Consider the following 14,340-nt stretch of genomic DNA (forward strand, 5'->3'; position numbering starts at 1 on the left):
TTATCATTTGTACATCACGTGATGTATGGCAGACAGATATCACTAACTCACTATCTGACCGCCTGCTATTTTCCGCCTCTGCCCTGGCCTGCCATGCCCGTCTACTTTCCTCCCCAAACCTCAACTCTGTCTTCTGCTCCGAGACCTAACGCTGTCACGCACCATCTTCTACCTTTTTGCCACATGGTTTGCCACTGCCCCCCTCCTTGGAACAGTTGGCAATTACATGAATCAAGTATTAGATAATAGTTTAAAAAATCTGTCAACATTTGCATTGAGAAGTCGAAGTAAATGTTGGCCGCAGCAGGCAGTTGCAATGGTGAAAGGCAATTAATTAAGAATGACGCGATGCATGTGTGCGACCAATAATGTTAAAAATTAATACTGAAATTAGCAACTGCACTGCACAGTTCACATACACGACACCTAACCACTGTAGTAGTTGGATGTAATGTCCAACTTATCTCAATGCATATATATATATATATAACCGTAGATTTATAATTACTGAATAGATGAAATTAATTTTTGGAGTATGGTTAAATTGATTATTATAGAAATGTATATTTATTGTAATGGATAAGAATTGAATTTATGAAAATTTTTTAAATAAAATAATACAAACCAAAGCCTTTTAAAAAAAATCAAATATAGTCATCATTTATGCATGTCAGATTTGCAGATGAATATTAATGATGTCAGAATATTAATCCTGAGTATGCATGATGGTAAACACTGAGGCGATGCTACAATTGTGTCGACGGATTGACCATCAATTTGTATTTGGGAATGTGTGACATCCCAACTATATTGTATCACATGGGCAACGACAGATAATGCTATATAATTAATGATAAAATTGTCGTATATTGAAAATAGTCAATATTGCAGTTTGTGTCAGTGCGGAGATTATAATGGTGTCAAAATTTGATCCAAACGGTATATTCAATCCGATCTTATTTGAAAACAAATAAATTAGAATTGAGATTTTTCAAATTCTTGAATTGAGGATTTTAAATTGATTTAAATTCGGATTAGATTCAAGTCGGATTTGAATCGAACTAGATTGATCCATTCGAATTTAGGATTTAGGAGATTTTTTAAGATTAAATTAAATTTTATTTTAAAATTTAAGATGTTTTATGTAATATTAATATGACAATAATTAATAAAATATAATATAAAAATAATGAATTATTAAAATATATATATATAAATCAAAATTTATTTTAGATTAGGCGGGTTCAAGTTCAGGTTTAAGATTTCATGAATCGAGTTCGAGTTGAAATTTTTTAATAATATTTTTATTATAATTAGATTTGATCCATTCAATCCATCCGAATTACCATCCCTAAGGGATTGGCAATTTACATATGACAAAAGTCAAATATATAATTTAATTATTTTAATATTTATCCTTATCCTTACTCTAACCTTCACTTTATTGATTTGCATACTAAAGATGCATACAGGTATCAAGTTCTTCTATACGTAATCAGAATGATTTATTTATCCGGATTGGTCTTGATTGTGAGTCACGATTCATCGACGACGCTGTCACGCATTATAAGAAAACTAATAATTAACAATAGAATTAGTGATCAAAATTTAATTCAATCGTTATTTTTAAATTATAATGATTTATTGATGCTTAAAGCTACGATTCCAAATTTCATAGATTATAATAATTTATTAATTAATGCTTCAAGCTTCAAGCAACCCGGCCCAATCAAAATTTTTTAGATTTCTCCAATACTCTACTTCAAGCTAAGCTTCCAACATCCCTGCCTTATCAATATTTGGTTGATTAATTTCAACGATCGATTTTATCGATTAGATAGAATTGATTAACTTATTGTATGGTGTTGCACACCATACATCAATCACTAGCATCTGTTGAGTGATAATACAATTAATTAATGTTAAGATTGTCTTGTACGCTGTCAATTCGTACAACTCGAGTTTGAATCTATCGAGATTTTTTAATAAAATAATATAAACCAAATCCTTTTTAAGAAAACCATAGGTAGGCATCATTTATATATGGTAAATCAGCAAGTCAATAATAGTAATGATGTCAGCATGCATGATTCGCGCGCTAATACATGTCAATAATGGCTCGAGAATTTATTGTGTCGGCCAAAAACTATATTATTATATATTGTCACTATCTATGTTGTCGATTTTAGTAATTTCATTTATTGTTCTGACCTAATTATAGGTTGTTTGGATACATATAAATGTTGTCATATTGTCATTATATTGTGAATTTTGATAGTTATATTTATCGGCAATATGATATTTATATTATTTTATTTAAAAAAATTTGGCTGACCTGATATTTATAGATTAGTTTTTTTATCATTTATGTACATAATATTAATTGTCCACTTGTTCGAAAGAGAGCAGCGGTAAACCCCGTGACAAAATAGGTGCGGTGGAAGTACCACAAAATAGGTGCAAACTTTTCTATATTAAATTTCAATTCCAACCATGTCACGTTGAACATCTAAGTAAATACCACAGCTAGTACACACCATTTCATCGTCGTCTTATACAATATAATTAATAGCATAAACAAAAGCACACAACTAGGATACTAATTAAACATAACACATCTCACCAACAACACTAATTAAGACATGAAATTAAAAGGGATTAAATATATTTGAGCTGCGCTCACCATCTCATGGATAGACATTGGTGACATTCATGCAATAGCAACAATACCTCATATTGAACCGGTAGCAAAGACTTAGTGGCTGCTCTGGTTGTCCCGGTTGACTGGTCTGCAAGAGATTTCTGACCTCGCAACGACGACGAAGATCATCGCAAGCCGAACTGCTTGCGAGGCCAGAAATCTCTTCAGGCCCGTCAAACTGCTTGCGAGGCCAGATATGAGGTATTGTTGCTATTGCATGAACGTCAATCAATGTCTATCCATCTGCTTGCGATGATCTCCGTCGTCGTTGCTGTTTTGCAAAGGTGCAAACGGTCCCACATCTAAAACACATGGGAAAGGTATTGTTGTTATTGCATGAACGTCAATCAATGTCATGAGACATGTTTGCTTGCGATGATCTTCGTCGTCGTTGCGAGGCCAGAAATCTCTTGCAGTAGTAGTCAAGAAGCTGGATGATGTTTGATGATAATTTTTCAACGCTAGATATGTAAGCCAATTTATAGACAGAATATAGGTTATTATTTTTTCTTTTTATTTTATCGATTTCCTTTTTAAGTCCATTTATGATGAAAGAAATGTGTTTCGGCAATGGGACTCGTCATTACACGACCACGTGAAATGATCGTAGGTTTTGATGCAGGCAATTAATGCTGCATGCAATTGGAAGAAAAGTAAAATTACAAAAAGCAAATCATGTGTGAATAAGAAACAATGAATTAATTTCCCTAGAATGTATAACAGTAATCTCTTTCCTTTGTGAACATTTATGAAGAAGGTTAAATCTTCCTAATAACTTTTTCTTGTATCGATTAATACTCCATCCTCCGTGAATACTTAATTGTGTGCTTGGGTGACAGTAAAATGGTGGATGAGTCACCCATCGAACAAGTGAGATTGACAGTTCCTTCAACGGACGATCCAACGTTGCAGGTGTTAACATTCCGCTTATGGATTCTTGGTGTTCCGCTCTGCATCCTACAATCGGTGTTGTTACGAATTGGTTATTTTAGACAGCAAGTCATTTACATATCGTCAGTTTGTATCGACATCTTCTTGTTCGGTGGAGGTAATTTGTTAGCCAAAATTTTGCCAAACAAAGTTGTGAGAATCCCTGGCACAAAATGGAGCTTTTCGCTGAATCCATGCACCTTCAATATCAAAGAACATATAGCTATGTCCATATTTGTCAATGCAATAGGTAGTCCAGGCTTTCTCAACATTAGCATAACCAAGATCTTTTACCATAAAGAAATTCATATTTGGCCAGCTTTACTCTTGGTTATATCAACTTAGGTACCAAGTTTAATTTGTTACGAGAAGTAAGTAATCATATAGCTAGATATATATTTTACATTCAATTTATATATGCATGCAGTTTTTGGGTTTCGGATTTGCTGGTTTGTTTCTAAAAGTTTTTATAGATTCACCGTATATGTGGTGGCCCAGTGTAATCGCCAACATCTCATTTTACAGGTATGTTAGTTTGTTGTTGTTCGTAAAAAAATTATATTTTAATATAAGCACTAAATGAAAATAATTAAATTGATATGTAATAGTTATCTTACTTGTATTTCTCAGAGCATTACATGAGCAAGATAAGAGACCTAAAGGAGGGTTATCACGTTATCAATTCTTTTTTATTACCTCTGCTGCGATATTCGCTTATAGCATCGTCCCTTCTTATTTCTTCCAGTCCATTACTGCTCTCTCTTTTGTATGTTGGATATGGAAGGACTCAATCACTGCACAACAAATTGGGTCCGGGATGAATGGGCTAGGCATTGGATCGGTTACACTCGATTGGATGACGATGACAAGTTTCATAGGAAATCCTTTAGTTCTTCCTTCATTTGTGATATTCAACATGTTGGTTGGATTTATTGTAATTGCGTATGTGATTTTGCCCTTGTCTTATTGGAGTAATGCATACGATGCAAGAAAATTTCCATTGGTTTCGACCAATATCTATGATTCCACTGGCCACAAATATAATATCTCTAGAATTATAGATCCAAACACTCTCTCGTTAAATCAAGAAGCCTATGATAAATACTCAAAGGTATACTTCACTACATCACTCATTTATAGTAAAGGATTTGGTCTTGCTCAATACACATCCTCTATTTCTCAGATTGTTCTTTTCAATGGTGGGAGGTATGTACTCATTTTAATTAATTTGTTACATTATAGTCGATGTATGAATGAATATATATATATAGTTTTATGTAATTTATGATCTGCAGGTCACTTTGGCAACAGTTTAAGAAGGCATATAAAAATGATGAGCAAGATGTGCATTTGAGGCTAATGAAGCAAAACTATGAATCTATTCCTCAGTGGTGGTTTTACTCCATATTGTTATCGATGATCGGCATGGCGATCCTGGTCTGTGAAGGTTTTGGAGGTCAAATTCAACTTCGTTACTGGGAAGTTTTGTTGGCATGCGCTGTTGTACTTGTATTCCTTCCTTTGGAAAGTGTACTTCAAGCAATTAGTGGTTTGGTGCGCATTAATCTTAATTAATTTACAATGAATTTAATTTGTTGGCTGTATAATATTTTAACTTACGAATAACTTTACATGTGACATGCATGAAGGGATTCACATTAGATTTGTTAATGGAAACCATCATTGGATACTTGAATCCAGGCAAGCCTCTAGCCAACCTGGCTTTTCAATTATATGGAACAGAGGCTCATCTTTTGGCAACATATGTTATATCTAACTTTAAATTATCACACTACGTGAAGATTCCTCCAAAAATCTTATTTCATATCATGGTAAGTTTGTTAATTTATTCACTTAATTTCTTCATCATTAATTAATTATATACAAGTTTTTAAAAACACGATGCATATATGCTGCATGCACAGATTCTGAGCACGTTGATTTCATGCTTCACTGATTTTGGCATCGCATGGTGGATGATCCGATCAATAGATAATATTTGCCAACCAGAATTGCTTCCCAAGGGAAGTCCTTGGACATGTCCCAGCGAGAGAACAACATACATCAATGGGGTAACATGGGGGCTTGTCGGACCTCGTATGATGTTCTATCCCAATGGTATGTATTCTATAGTCTTCATCTTTGCTCTTATTGGACTCGTCGCACCGATTCCCATTTGGTTCTTATCACATAAGTATCCTGAAAAGAAATGGATCAGACTCATTAACTTTCCGATTATATTCAGTGCCACTGTTGTTATACCTTTCAGTGGGACTGTGAGTTATTTGAGCTGGTTTGTTACTGGAATACTCTTCAACTACTTCATCTATCATAAGCATAGAGAATGGTGGACAAGATATAATTATATATTGTCAGCTGGACTTAATGCGGGTTCTGCAATTTTTACTCTTTTGCTTAGTGTCTCTCTTCAATTTCAAGACATATATGGAGTGAACTGGTGGGGAATAGAATTAGGTGATCATTGTCCATTGGCAAAATGTCCCACAATGGCTGGTATTATTGTTGAAGGTTGTCCCATAATCCAGTCCTGATAGATCATATGATGTGCTCTTGCATGGAAAGACGACTAGACTGAATAAGATTTCTCAATTTTATTTCTTTGTTTTAAAATGCACTTAAATGGTTGTTTATGCATGTAATTTAATTTCGTTAATTGATTATATATTATCATCCATTAACTTTTAGAAACTTACTGGTTTACAGATTTGTATAGTTTATAATAATTTTCACGACTAGCTAGATACTTGAGGTTCTAGTTTTTGATTCAATATTCTGAATCCATATGTATGATTTTGATTACAATTTTTCCTTTAAATGTTTGAGATTTATGATTTTAGAAGTAAAATGAAGGATATTTTAACTTATAGAAAGTAGTTTTTTAAATTTATTTATTCTTAAAATGCATGCTCATTAATAAAAATGACGAGTAAAGAAATTGTCTAAAACACACGTATACATATTGCATAAATAAATACTTCTACAAAATATCAATCTCATCCCCTTACGTAATACGCATGCATACATGCACGTAGATAAAAATACAAATAAAAGCTTACTTACTAATAAGGTTAAGGGAGCATATAAGCATGCCTATGCAAACTTTATATATCTTCTTTCTTAAGACAAATAAAAAGAAAATTACACTACTAGCAAAAATAGAGCAACACACTAGCTAGTAATTAACTGTTTTAATAAACTTAACATATTAAGGGATGAATTGATTGACATTAATTCTGCAATAACTTAATTCATGGCAGAATACCGTGAGTAGGACAATAGTATTTTAGTTTATAGTTGCAGCACCCATTCCTGCCATTATTATCTGCCCGTTTTCTCACTTCTAAGTTAAAGATAAAAAAGAAAAATAGGATTATATATTAAAAATAAACAACAGCAGCCACCGCCTTCATTGTGAGAGTTGTGAAGGACAAGAGTTGTACGAGAAGAGAAGAATTGCACTGTTTCTTACTGGCAGCCCTTGTTTTTATGGAGTTGATTGTAAAATATTAATATACTTGGCTAGCTGTCCTGTATTATTATACGAGAGGAAATCTTATCAGGTGATTTTTGTTAAGAGTTAAAAATTAACTGTACAAATCGATCGAATATATAATATTAAAAAGGCATAATCATATTTAATATTTTAAATTAAAATTAATTATATTTAATAAGATATTATTCAGTAAATTAAAAATAATTCAATGTTATAATTATTATGTAGAATGAGATATTTATAATTTGTTAATAGTGTTTTTAATTTTTAAAAATTAGTTTTGACTTGGTGTCGTATGTAAACAATAAAGGTGAAAGTTAGAACAAAGATAAGGATAAATAATTAAGTTATATATTTGAGTTGTTGTCGAATTCAAAATTGTCGATCCATGCGTTGACCTAAACTGCAACATATATTATTTTAATATATAATAATAGGCCCATGTGATACGGCCTATTTATTGACATGCAAAATCTGATAGGCCCATGTGCCCACTGGATATCATCATGATATCATCATCGTGATAGGCCCATCCGAAATAGGCCCATGTGCCCATCCAAAATAGGCCCATGTGCCCACTGGATATCATCATGATATCAGTTATATTGACATGCAAAATTTGATATGAATAAATGATGACATCATTAATAATTGGCATGCAATCTGACATGTATAAATGATGATTATTTGATTTTCTTTAAAAGCTTTGTTTATATTATTTTATTAAAAAAACTCGGTAGAATTCGAACTCGAGCTGTAACTGGCAGCGAATACGTGTCGACCTTGAGTGGCAGAGGAACCTGTAGCCTGATCTCATCTGCTGCACTACAGTGGTAACTGAGGTTACACTGAATTGGTATTGCGTATGATGACACGTACACTACGAAGCACGTTAATGATGTTTCGAGGTTTATAAGGCTCGTTCTACATCTACAATAAGGGATAAAAGGAATTTATGGAAATATTTTTGTTTATGATGACGAAGTGAATAAGAAAAAAATATTATTATAATTAGTAATTAGTAAAGAACAAGAGCAGATATATTAAAGTAGCTAATATGACCATGAGCTCGTATTGAATTATAAGTTAGTAGAATCAAAATTATCTAGCTAGGTCGGTAAAGAGTAAAAAATTTAATAATTGAATGACAAATATTATATTATATAATTTAATTTACTTAGCGCACTTGATTATATTTATTCATGTTGACAACTTATCTCCTTCAGTTAGAACATCGATCCATTAATTTATTTAGCTAGCTGACTTGACTTATCTATTTGATAGGTTATTTGATCAGTAGGTAGGTTAGTCCGTCCTCGATTGATTGTGTTAAATTATTTTTTTGAAGTATTTTTTATTCCAATGCTGATACAGATGTGATGGAATTAAAGGGCGACCAAGGATTCAGTTCAGTCCCATGAAAATGCTAGGATAAGAATGCAACATTATATTTTTGTCATCCGATCCCCGCATGAGTTGATTCCTCGCTAGTAATCGAGCTTATTTTTTCCTTAACGAGGCAGAAGAAACGGATGAATTGAGTGTAGAACATCGCGAGCAAGATGAGTTCTAGGAATAGAAATTGTCCCGTTCACCATTAATACAAGGCTAAGCAGCAATTTCCTCGAAAAAACTCTAGACGACAATAAGTAAGTGGTGATATATATGTAAAGGATTTCGATTAATTATTACATAATTACTTTTTATTCTTTATCTTTGCAGCCGAATGTTTGGAGAGTGATGGATAAATGGGGCTGACTGATCTGAAGCCACCGTAGACGTGGTCGGCCACCCGCTCCGCCACGTCGAGTCGGCCATGCTCTCTACAAACGCCAAGGAGAGCAGCCCCCATCGCCTCGTCAGGATAGTGATATATTTTACATTTAGTTTTTGACAAAGACATGCACCTTCACATCCGATCACAAATTGGGGGATGCTGCCCCCACGGGCGGGGTCAGCTGGTCAGGGCATGGGTGCTTGCAGCATGAGGTGGGCGTTTCGAGGGCTCATGGTTGCATTTGCGATAACATCAATCTGTGCCATGTTTCCAAATCCCTCGGCCACCATGCCCTGGTTAGTCCCGCATTCACCGTGATTTACCTCTCCACAGATGGTCGGGGGGCCGATCGTGTGGGGCCGCTAGGTTGGCGGATTCCAACCTTTTGCAGCACAAATTGGGGGATGCTGAAGTGGACTTGCAACCATTTGTAGACGCCACTCGGACAAATTGGGATGGGCTTTGGGGGCGCACTATCTATAATACGAAGAATTAATGTATACCAGCAAATTGTATGATAAACCAAAACCTCTTCGATGCCTCTTCGAGATGACATTGTGATCAGCTAAAACTGCTTGGAAGGAAAGGTTTGAATTAGTTGTCCGATCAAGTTCAATTGCAATCGGCTTGGGTCATTTTTCTTCTTTCACTAAATTTTTTACAAATTAAACCAGTTAATTAAGCAAATTGTCATGTTATTAGATTTAAAAATTATGCAATAAAATACACTTAAATTGTTGTTTATGTATATAATTAATTTTAATTTGTTAATTGATTACTATCACCCAATATCCATATTTGATATGTCTGATTTTGATTACGTACGATTTCCTCTTTTAAGTGTTTTGAGATTTATGATTGTAGGAGTAAAATGAATGATTTTAACCTAAAGAAAGTTGTTTTTTAATTTATTTATTTTTAAAACAGATGCTCAATAAAAATGATCATGATTAAAGAAATTATTTAAAACACACACACACACACACACACACACACACACACACATATATATATATATATATATATATATATATAAATATATAAATATATATATATATATATATAAAATTGATCAGCCGCGCATCGTCCCTACGCGATCCCGTCCGCACCTTCTCCTACCCACGCCCACTGCCGCCGCGATTTCATCGCCGTCCGGCCATCTCCGACCGCCGGACCAGGCCCGATCGACGCGCCACTCGTCGGCGCGTCGATCGGGCCTGGTCCGGCGGCCGGAGATGGCCGGACGGCGGCGAATTTGGCCGGAAACCGAGACCACAGTGACTGGTGCCGTTTCCGACTAAATCGCGGCCGGAATCCGGCCAAATTCAGGCCGGAGACCGGCCGGGGAAGGACTGCCCGACGCCGGCGGTCCTTCCCCGACCGGTCTCCGGCCTGAATTTGGCCGGAAACGGCGCCAGTCACTGTGGTCTCGGTTTCCGGCCAAATTCGCCGTCGTCCGGCCGTCTCCGGCCGCCGGACCGATGCCGGTCGACGCGCCGGCCAGTGGCGCGTCGATTGGGTCCGGTTCGGCGGCCGGAGATGGCCGGACGGCGATGAAATCGCGGCGGCAGTGGGCGTGGGTGGGAGAGCGGCGGTTTCCGGCCGATTTCGCCGTCGTCCGGTCACCGGAAGCCGCCGGACCGACGCCAGTCGACGCGCCGGCGAGTGGCGCGTCGATCGGGGCCGGTCCGACGGCCGGAGGTGGCCGGACGGCGAAACGGGAGCGCCGGCAGTGGGCGTGGGTCGGGTGGTGCGCACGGGTGTCGCGCATGGGTGTAGCGCAGGAGATCACTTCTCTATATATATATATATATATATATATATATATATATATATATATATATATATATATATATATATTGCATAGATAAAACACTTTTACAAAGTATCATTCTCATCCCCTTACACACGCGTGCATACGAAGACAACAATTAAAACACAGTAACTGATTAACTAGGTGAAAGGAGTCGACGATTAAACATGACTATACAAACCTTAATTATCTCCTCTCTAAAGACACAGACATAAAAAGAAAAGTACACTACTAACAACTAACTAACCAACTACGGGGTGAAATGATATTCTGTAACTAATTGATCTCTCATGGAAGATTAATACCATGAGCATGACAACATGATCGTACAATAGCATTACAGCACTTGGACCGGTTGTTGTCGGCAAGTCTTCTAGCGTCCAAGGCAAAGATCATTATATAAAATAAAATTAGTAAAAATCAAATAACGATGATCACCTTCATTCTCGCTTCTAGACCGGCGTTGTAAAGGACGAGTAGTGCGCTTGAAGTTGTAGTCCTTACTCATCATAGCTTTACTTATATAGAGCATGGGAAAATTAATCGAACTTTTAGTTACAATTGATGATGTATAATTGAATGTTATTTTTGGAAGCATGATGTCATTACGTAGATAGGATGCGCTAAGTAATGACGATAGATAGGATGTGCTAAATAATGGACAAGATGGTGTCAGGGATTCGGTGTCAGTTGACAACTCATCATGTTGGCAGGATGAGTTAGGCGGTGTCAGATGAGTTGCTAACATGAATTGGTTCGGTGGTGTTAGGATTAGTTGCTAACATGAATTAACGCCATCCATTATTTAGCGCACTTGAATGCCTCATTTACGACCGTAGAGTAGCAGATGAGATCAGGCTACAGGCTCCTCCGCCACTCAAGGGCGACACGAAACCACATGTGACCATCATTTACACATGTCAAATGAGACCTGCTTTTCCCCCTCCCATCTGACAGCCCCCTCCTTCCCACCTCCTCTCTCTCCCTTTCAAATTACACTTTTATCCTCTCTTTTATATTTATTTATTTTTTATTCTTTTTAAATTTTTAAAAAATTGATTAAAAAATAAAAACTAAATAAAATTTAAAATTTAAAAACAAAATTAATTTAAAAATAAAACTAAATAAAAATTAAATAAAATTAAAAATATATATAAGTATTAATGAAAAAATAATAAACAAAATTATTTTAAAAAATAAAATTTAATTATATATATACATAAGTATTAATGAAAAAATAATAAATAAAATTAATTTAAAAAATAAAACTAAATAAAAATCATATATATATATATATATATATATATATATATATATATATATATATATATATATATATATATATATATATATATATATATAGATTTGATATACTGCGCGACGGTATCCTGCTCGACTCGTGCGCGATCGATCCCCGCCGTCCACAGTCGAATCGCGTGAAACCGCAGCCGTCCGTTTATCGCGATTGCACATTTTGTCCTCGGACCTTCGCCGCTTCTCCGCCACTGTTCACCGCCGTCCGACCACCTCCGGCCGCCGGACCGGACCCATTGGAACCGCAACTCGACGGTGGTCCGGAGGTGGCCGGAGTCCTGCCCCAATTCGATCGGAATCCGATCGAATTCTGGCGAAATCGCCCGGAATCCGATCGGATTTCGACGAAATCGCCGCCAGAACCGTCTACTCTGTTTCGGCCGGGATTCCGGCCGGATTCCGACCCAATCCGGCCGGAATCCGATGCCGGTGTGTGCGCCATCGAGTTGCGCTTCTAACGAGCCCGGGATGGTGACCGGTGGTGACCGGACGGCGACGAACGACGGCGATGAACGGCGAAAGGTCGACTGATCGCGCAGCGGGGTCGCGCGGGGACGTCGGGCAGGATATCAGACCGTATATATATATAAGTAAAATAAAACAAAAAAAACGTAAAACTGGCATTTGAGTGGGAGAGAGAGGGGAGAGGATAGGGGGTGCGGTGTCAGAGGGGGGAAAAGCAATTTACATGTCAAAATTTGCATCTCAATATTAATGGTGTCAGATGCATCGTGATAAGCAGTGGCACGATGTTAGAATTGGATTGATCGATAATTTGCATCGGGCAATGTGTGACATCCGAAAGAGGCCGTATCACATGGGCACGCACTGGCATGCAGCAGGTAATGGTCTACAGTTAGTGTTAAAATGGGTGTATGTTGAAAATAGAATGTCTTACAGTTTATGTCAGGGCTCGAATCAACAATTTCAAATCAAATATATAACATAAATATTTATCCTTATCATTGCTCAAACCTTCACGTGTATTGATTCCTATGCAAAAATTAATTTGCATAGGACAGCATCAAGTCAAAACTAATTTTTAGAAATTAAAAACACTATTAACAAATTATAAATATCTCATTCTACATAATAATTATAACATTAAATTATTTTTAATTCACTAAACAATATCTTATTAAATATAATTAATTTTAATTCAAAATATTAAATATGATAAAAATTAAATATAATTAATTTTAATTAACAATAAGGGCTGCCGATTAGAAACAGAGTGCAACTCTTCTCTTTCGTACAACTCTCGTCCTTCACAACTCTCACAATGAAGGCGGTGGCTGTTGTTGTTTATTTTTTAATATATAATTTTATTTTTCTTTTTTAACTTAATTTAGTTTAGAAGTGAGGAAACTGATAGATAATGATGACAGGAATAAGTGCTGCAACACTAAGCTACAAAACTGTTGCCCTGCTCATGGTATTCTACCATGAAATAAGTTAGTTGCAGAATTAAATATATCAATCGATTCATCCCTTAATATGTTAAGTTTATTAAAATAGTTAATTACTAGCTAATGTGTTGCTCTATTTCTGTTAATAGTGTAATTTTCTTTTTTATTTTTATCTTTAATGAAGGAGATATATAAAGTTTGCATAGACATACTTATATGCTCTGTTGACCTTATCAGTAATGTTATTTTTTATTTTTATTTTTATCTTCATGCATGTATGCACCTGCATTAAGTAAGGAGATGAGATTAGTATTTTGTAGAAGTATTTATTTATGCAATATATATGTGTGTTTTAGATAATTTCTTTACTAGTCATTTTTATTAATGAGCATGCGTTATAAGAATAAATAAATTAAAAAACTATTTTCTATAAGTTAAAATATCATTCATTTTACTTCTAAAATCATAAAACTCAAACATTTAAAAGAGGAATCTGTAATCAAAATCATGCATATCAATTTCGAATAATATTGGATCAAAAACTAGAACCTCAAGTATCTAGCTAGCTAGCTAGTTGTGAAATTTATTATAAACAATACAAATATGTAAAACCGGTAAATTTTTAAAAGTTAATGGATGATAATAATCAATTAACAAAATTAAATTATATGCATAAACAACCATTTAAGTGCATTTTAAAATAAAGAAATCTTATTCAGGCTAGTCGTCTTTCCATGCAGGAGCACAATATATGATCGATCAGGACTGGATTATGGGACGATCTTCAACAATAATACCAGCCATTGTGGGATATTTTGCAGGCGATGAGACATTACAATGCACACACCATTATCATTATTTTAGGAGATGGGGCATCACATT

At 35.5% G+C, this 14,340-nt stretch overlaps 1 pseudogene; it reads left to right on the forward strand.

The window, feature by feature from the left end:
* The first annotated feature begins 3,541 nt into the window (after nucleotides 1-3,541).
* LOC141811474 (oligopeptide transporter 1-like) lies at nucleotides 3,542-6,183 on the forward strand (annotated as a pseudogene).
* The last annotated feature ends 8,157 nt before the right edge of the window (nucleotides 6,184-14,340 follow it).

Source organism: Curcuma longa, chromosome 17 (assembly GCF_044706935.1).
Source record: "Curcuma longa cultivar G26 ecotype Majalengka, Jawa Barat chromosome 17, ITB_CL_G26_1.1, whole genome shotgun sequence".
NCBI classification, from domain to species: domain Eukaryota; kingdom Viridiplantae; phylum Streptophyta; class Magnoliopsida; order Zingiberales; family Zingiberaceae; genus Curcuma; species Curcuma longa.